The sequence below is a fragment of the Pollachius pollachius genome (assembly GCF_949987615.1).
Source record: "Pollachius pollachius genome assembly, chromosome: 3".
Lineage (NCBI taxonomy): Eukaryota > Metazoa > Chordata > Actinopteri > Gadiformes > Gadidae > Pollachius > Pollachius pollachius.
In genome coordinates this window covers 29,051,651-29,058,304 of record NC_136936.1, presented here as the reverse complement: position 1 = coordinate 29,058,304, position 6,654 = coordinate 29,051,651, and the positions used below count along the sequence as shown (strand labels likewise).

The following is a 6,654-nucleotide window of genomic DNA, read 5'->3' as shown; positions in this document are numbered from 1 at the left end:
CCATTACGAAGAGATGATGTTTACCTGTTGTTGCGTCACTTCCGGTCACGTCCGGTCAGAACGTTTTTTGAGAAGCGGAAGTAATTTTACTCACAATTTCTTTCAAAAACGTTTTAAATGCACATTTATGATTAATTTGTTCACGCAAATCGAGTTCCTACATTATTTATCTACACATTCATCACAGGGGTCTTCAAATTGAAACATGGGCTTTAATGTCCTTGTCCCAGTGACGAGAGAAGACCACTGAAGACCCACAGCTCTACTGCAAGCAGTGGCGGTCCAAACTACTACACCAATGTTTGCTTCTGGAAATATCTCATTAAATCGTCATTGAAGCTCCATCCCCAAGGGGGCGTAAGGAGGCAACAGGAGTCAACGTTGAGTGGGTTGGTAACATTAAAAAGATCCAGTAGAAAAGGCAAAGTAATCATTGCTGTTGTATTGAAATGAAAAAACAAAACAAGAATCAGGCGTTGAGTGTTTAGCTCTGTGTGAACACATGATCAGTTCTGTTGGTGCAGCTCTACTAACATGATTCTCTGTGTTAACATGTGATCAGTTCTGTTGGTGCAGCTCTACTAACAGGAGGCCCTGTGTTAACATGTGAGTTATGTTGGTTCAAATCTACTAACATGAGGCTCTGTGTTAACATGTGAGTTCTGTTGGTTGAGCTCTACTAACATGAGGAGCCGTGTTAACATGTCACTATCATGAGGTGGATGCTGTGCCTGGTCTGGTCTTCACCTGAATAACATTCAGAAGGACTCAAACTATTTCAAGTCATATTGTATGAAACCTATTTCATACAATTGAAATAGGTTTTAATTGTATGGTACATACAGTATGAAGACTGTTGCCATATTGTAATACAAAACTGTGAATATATCATAGATATTGCAGTGACACAATCGTATCAGAATAGGATACAATGCATATTTTTCTATACAACGAGCTCCAATGGTCTTTAAGGTCCCATGGCATGCTACTTTATGGATGCTTTAATATAGATATTAGTAGGCCCAAAACACAGTATTAGAAGACGTTCCTAAAATTCAGCCTTGGTGCAGAATTACAGCCAATACAAGCCAGTTGCACATTGAGCTTTTCCCCAAATGGGCCGTTTCGGTGTCTAGCTTTAAAGGCCCCATGCCATTAAAATCACATTTTTCCTATTGTTTGTTAAATAACATAGGTCAGAATAAGTTTGTGACCTGTGGTAAGTTTGAAATCTATGCAGTTTGTCTGCTGTATGCAATAGCCAATGAAAGGAAAAAGGCAGAAGAAATGAGCCAATCTGGATAAGGTGACACTGCTACGTAGCGTTGTCAAATATATTATTCATGGCCCTGCCCACTGGGTTGGTTCGTAACAGCCCACAGAAGTTCTGAAGGAGTCACGATTGAGCTAGTGCTAATACGTGTACATACAGTTGCTGCGTAGTAACAGGCTAGTTACATAATTTTGAATGCAATGGCAGAACGACATCGAACCTGTGTGTTATGCCAAGGCAAAACGTCCACATTGCATCTCCTGCCAAAGACAGAGGAATTAAGGGAGACATGGTTGCAATTTATTTTTGGAGAAATTCCGAAAAACTATGGAACCAGATTAGTGCTGTGGTGGCGCATTTCAGAGACGATGACTTCGTCAACTTCGGGGAGTACAGCAGTGGGCTTGCATCAAAGTTGATTTTGAAACCTGGAGTTGCGCTATCACGGAGGTTGCCCACTTCTCTAACAGCCGTAAGCAATTGTATCTACACAATGAAATCCTATTTAAAAAGTTATATGTAACTACATGTTCTATATGCCCATTTTGGACAACGCTACCATGAACAGTCAAAGTAGCACGTGCAGCTAGCGCTATCTTCATTCCATGGTAGCCGCCTATTTATACTGATATGGTTGACGCAACGTTTCGACCGTATAGGTCTTCGTCAGACCTGACGAAGTCCTAGCAGCTATACGGTCGAAACGTTATGCATCTAATACAATCACTGGAAGCAGAAGCGGCAGTGTGCGGGTATACTTTTTCTTATTATCTGACAGACTCTTTACCCTGCACCTGTACAGAGTCGGATGTGCTTGCACTCTCTACTACTATCAGCGAGTTATTGCCATTAGAGATTTTCTGCCCATACATGGTATCATTTCTACATAGTTTTCTTCATGTCAGCACAACCGTCTTGTAGTTATGGTTACCAAACTAATCTGGCAGCTATCAGGATAATTTGCCTGTAGATGAGGATAACTTGTAGGCTAGTCTACTACTCAGATAAGTGAGTTATTTTATTACAGTGTAAGTTAACATCTATGTACAATTTTCAATGACTTTATTCATTTGGCTTCAGGACATGATTTAGCTTTATGTATTACTTGGTGTCTAATTGTCTCTTGTGTGTGTCATGTCATTTAGAGCACACCAGGAACATCAAGAACATCCAACAACCATACATCTTGCCAAACAGACCAACCTAGTCTGTCATCCATGGGCACACAGCTTTCTGTTGGTACTTTACGCAATCATGTGAGAAGCAGAGGTTTGTGATTTCATTCATTTTTCAACTGCTCATGTGCCAAGTATCTTCTGTTCTGATCATACAGTGTTGATAATGGTGGCTAAACCAAGTAAACTCAGTTCATCGACATGTCATATTTATACAATAGGGTTTGCAAAGATCAAAATAGTTCATCCACCTTCTAGTAGATTTTCTGAACTAATTAAAACTTCAAATGTTTGCTACGGTCTGTGTACTATTGTTATCAGCACAACTTGCCAGCCATAGTTTATACACATAATTACTCATTTTTTAACTCTACGCACCTGAGGTAACCTATAGCTTACTGGATAGCTTCTGTTGTTATTCTTTCGTAAATGGTGTAACAAAACAGTAATATGCAGTAAAATTCCTTAGGCACACAAACTACAGCCTGCTCTGTAAGTGTGAGTACAACTACCGATGATGCACCTTGGGGACCCTTGACCTCTACGCCAATCAAGCCAACGCCAGCTAAAAGACCTTGGCTAACTGTAGAGGAGGAAGATGACGGGGAAGACTCCACAGTGATCGCTGAACCACATGAATCCACATATGATCCTGATCAATCTATGACAGATGTGTCAGAATCCTCACAGATTTTGTGAGTGCATTGGCTTATTATTTCCATACAAAGGAATGACAACATATTACTTTACATATCAAACTTACATAGGTCTGGTACTGTCAAGTACCAGACCTCAACACTGGAAGCTTTCCACAGTGTTATTTTGCGTTTTACACCAAAAAATGTGTTTTTCCCTTTTATTGGGATGTTGTGCAGGTATGTTCACATTTACTGACTAACAACATATATTTTTCTTACACTGCAACAATACAGACCTAAAGATATGTGTAGATATCTTTGCTGTGGTGACTATGTAGTTGTTGTTTGATAAAGACCTGATGCAACCAGTGTTCTGCTATGACAGTTTTATTACCACACCCTATTTTCTCCTTTAGACTGTACCTGGCAGCCATGCATTTTAACGAGAAGGCTGGCCGTTCCCAAGCGGAGACAAGCTCACGAAGACTGTGGTGCAAACTAAATTTCCCAAAAGCAAAAAAGGGAGCGGCTACGGTGAAAGCAGTAAAAACACAACCAACATACTGTAAGTTGTAAGAAAATATTTATTGATGTATAAAACACTTTGTACATTGTTACATGTAGAGTTTACCTACATTGTATTTCTTTTAGGCTATACCTTCAGCCTGATGCATCTCCTCTTTGAAGAGGTAGTCCCTAACCCCCTGCCCTACTTGGAGGAACGTCAGAAGATTCCTGTGCCCAGTTCCCTATCGTCCCAACACGAACGTCCACCCTCAGAACACGCTATTGCGGCCTATGTACCCGCTTTAGAGTGGAGGAGGTTTAAATCCAACATATTGGCCTTCCGCATCAGGGAACTCCCTGCGTATGTGTTGCCCGTGTTGCTCCCTGCCCGTACAAGAGGGGATGACAACACGTATCTTCCTGCCAAGATATCCCCAGCATCAGCTGACAAATGACCTGTAGGCCAAGTACCTGCAACGGCTGTCAAAAAGCAGAGGACATTGTTGTTTATGTATATATGGCCAAGGCTGAACTGTATATAGTGTGAGTTATATATGACATGTTTAGTCACGTGTAAATAGAATAAAAAATTATCCTAATTTATATTGGTATTATTGGTAGGTACAGCTCCATCTCTTTGACTTTCACTACACAAAATAGTGTATGAGCTTGATAGACATGTTTGAATATGCTGATGTGCCGTAGTGTAGACATTTTTTCATCTCACTTACTCATTGCCTCTAACTTGCAAGTTCCCATAATCACGCCGATAAATGTTCAGGGCATTTTGCTGAGAATATCTATTGAGACAAACTGGATCTAGTCCTGGGTAGAGGGTCATGCATAATACTGGTGGATCCTCGTCTTACATTATTCTTACAACCTGTGCAATCAGATATGTTTGATTAATATAATCTGATTTTACTGACAGTGTATAACCAAAATGTAATCCATATCACTCATCGTGGCACTGTCTTACCGTTGGTGTCTCCCTGCAGCATACATTCTCCACCTCTGTCTGCATTGTAGAGCAATTCCCACAGGTACACTTGAAGCAAAAGGTAGGCAATGTGTTTGGCAGCCATCAATAATGAAACACAAATTAGGCTATAGGCCTAACTAATATAAAATCAGTCTGATTATAGGAAAATGAAGATGCTGTAGGTCTTTGCAAATGACTAAATCGGCCTATAACATTTTTGAATGCCAACATAAAAAAGAATTATGACTATCCTAAGCCTAGGCCTATTTGAATGACCTGGTTGCTCTGCTGGAATGTATAAAGCAATCACTAACAAGATATTTGATGGAAAGGGCTATATGCAGGTGTGTAGGCCTAGTGATTTAATAAAAAGCACAAATTTGGTTATCACAGCACGTCGTGGTCCACCAATGACGTCTAACACTTTTGGTATGTATTTACTCATCACAACGTGATGAAACATACCAAAAGTATTTGAACAGGTAGCCTGATTCCGGGAAAGTTGAGTGCATAGGCCTATTGTAGGCCTACTATATTATACGTAGCCTAAATGTGGATAATACCGTGTGATTTTGGAATATTACATAATGCATTGGGTTCATAAACGATTTGGAGGTGCATAAAGTATTTCTGAAATAAAACAGGTGGGAATAGGCCTATGCTCCATTTATTGGCGTATAGCCACAACTAAGCCCTATATGCCAGTTAAGTTAGCTCACATTACCATTCTGAAACGTCCATCATTGTACGTGTTTGTGGTTGTTCTTGGTCTTCTCTTTCAGTCTCATCTTCCGTCTCTGGATCAAACATGTAGGGCAAAATTCCTGCCATCGTTTTAGGTTTGCTGTGCCTCGGTAAGCATGTGGACAGCTGCTTTGTCGTCCAATCAGAGCAAAGTTAAATTTAAATATTGAATATTCACGAGAACAGCGATCCAATCAGAGCAACGCTCATTAATACATTAATATTCATGAGAAAAGCAGTCGTCTTTTCTACCAGGCTTTTCAGAAATGCTAGAATAGCTTGAAATAAGCTATCCAAGACATTTCCAACACAAACGATGTTACAAACTCGATCAAAGGACATCAAGGATTATAAAAAAATGAATGAAATGGGTGTGGCATGGGATCTTTAATGCAAAGGAGGAGGAGAAAGGTGGGTCAAGGAGGAGGGTGGGGTGTGGCCCTGAGCAGCTTACAGCCATGGTACCATGCGCTCGGTTTACAGTGGATGTATTGCAATGGCGAGGCACACACAGCCTTTAGCCGTGTTCTGTAAATATTCTAGAAAACATGGGAGTCCTGGAGCTCTATATCTCATTAATATCATATTATACATAGATATCTATATCATATAATACATATGATCACGACCAAAATATGTGTTTCCACCAGACGATATTATGAATCTCAAACGACCGCGTCAGGTCTTCCGACGTCTGTGGTTCTTCCACTTCCACATCAATCTGAAGTAGACTGAACCGCATGCTGCCTGTTGCCCGCTGCCAGGCGCAGGTGCTTCGCGGCAGTGGTGCCTCGTGGCAGCCGGCGGCAGGCAGCATGTCGCAGTTCATGTACTTCAGGGAGTCAAAGCCAAAGTTCCTCTTCCCCAATTCCTTCTCAACCATGGCTGAGATAACCACAACTACAGTCTCGTTGTGGAAATACAAGAGACGTCAAAGAACCGACGTGTTATGCGCCATAACACCAACAGCAAACACTTGCGTTACAGTGTGTGTAATCACACACACACATGTGGCGCTCGCATGGTCGCGTCTCATTGGCAGGCCAAATTCTCTGGGCGGGCAAGGCAGAGAAAGGGAAGGAGCTTAGATCCTTCATGACGACATAAGGGACCACATTCCAAATCAGCGTGCTTGAGCCTCAGTTTTTCAAACGCGAGCAGAACACCTAGTGCTCGTTTTACACCAAACGCAAGTTTTAGCCACTGGGGGACCATAGGCAGGCTAGGGGAACTCATATTTATGTAAGAAAATAACCTCATAAAATGAGATTTTCATGCCATGGGACCTTTAACTCACAATCCCAGATTCCCAGAGTCATACTGTACATTTACATT

General features: G+C 41.2%; 1 long non-coding RNA gene across 1 annotated transcript; it reads left to right on the top strand.

The window, feature by feature from the left end:
• Positions 1–3,003: 3,003 nt before the first annotated feature.
• LOC307073075 lies at positions 3,004–3,978 on the top strand. Its single transcript, XR_013811723.1, has 3 exons — positions 3,004–3,143; positions 3,503–3,651; positions 3,738–3,978. It is a non-coding gene; the product is annotated as an uncharacterized lncRNA (long non-coding RNA).
• The last annotated feature ends 2,676 nt before the right edge of the window (positions 3,979–6,654 follow it).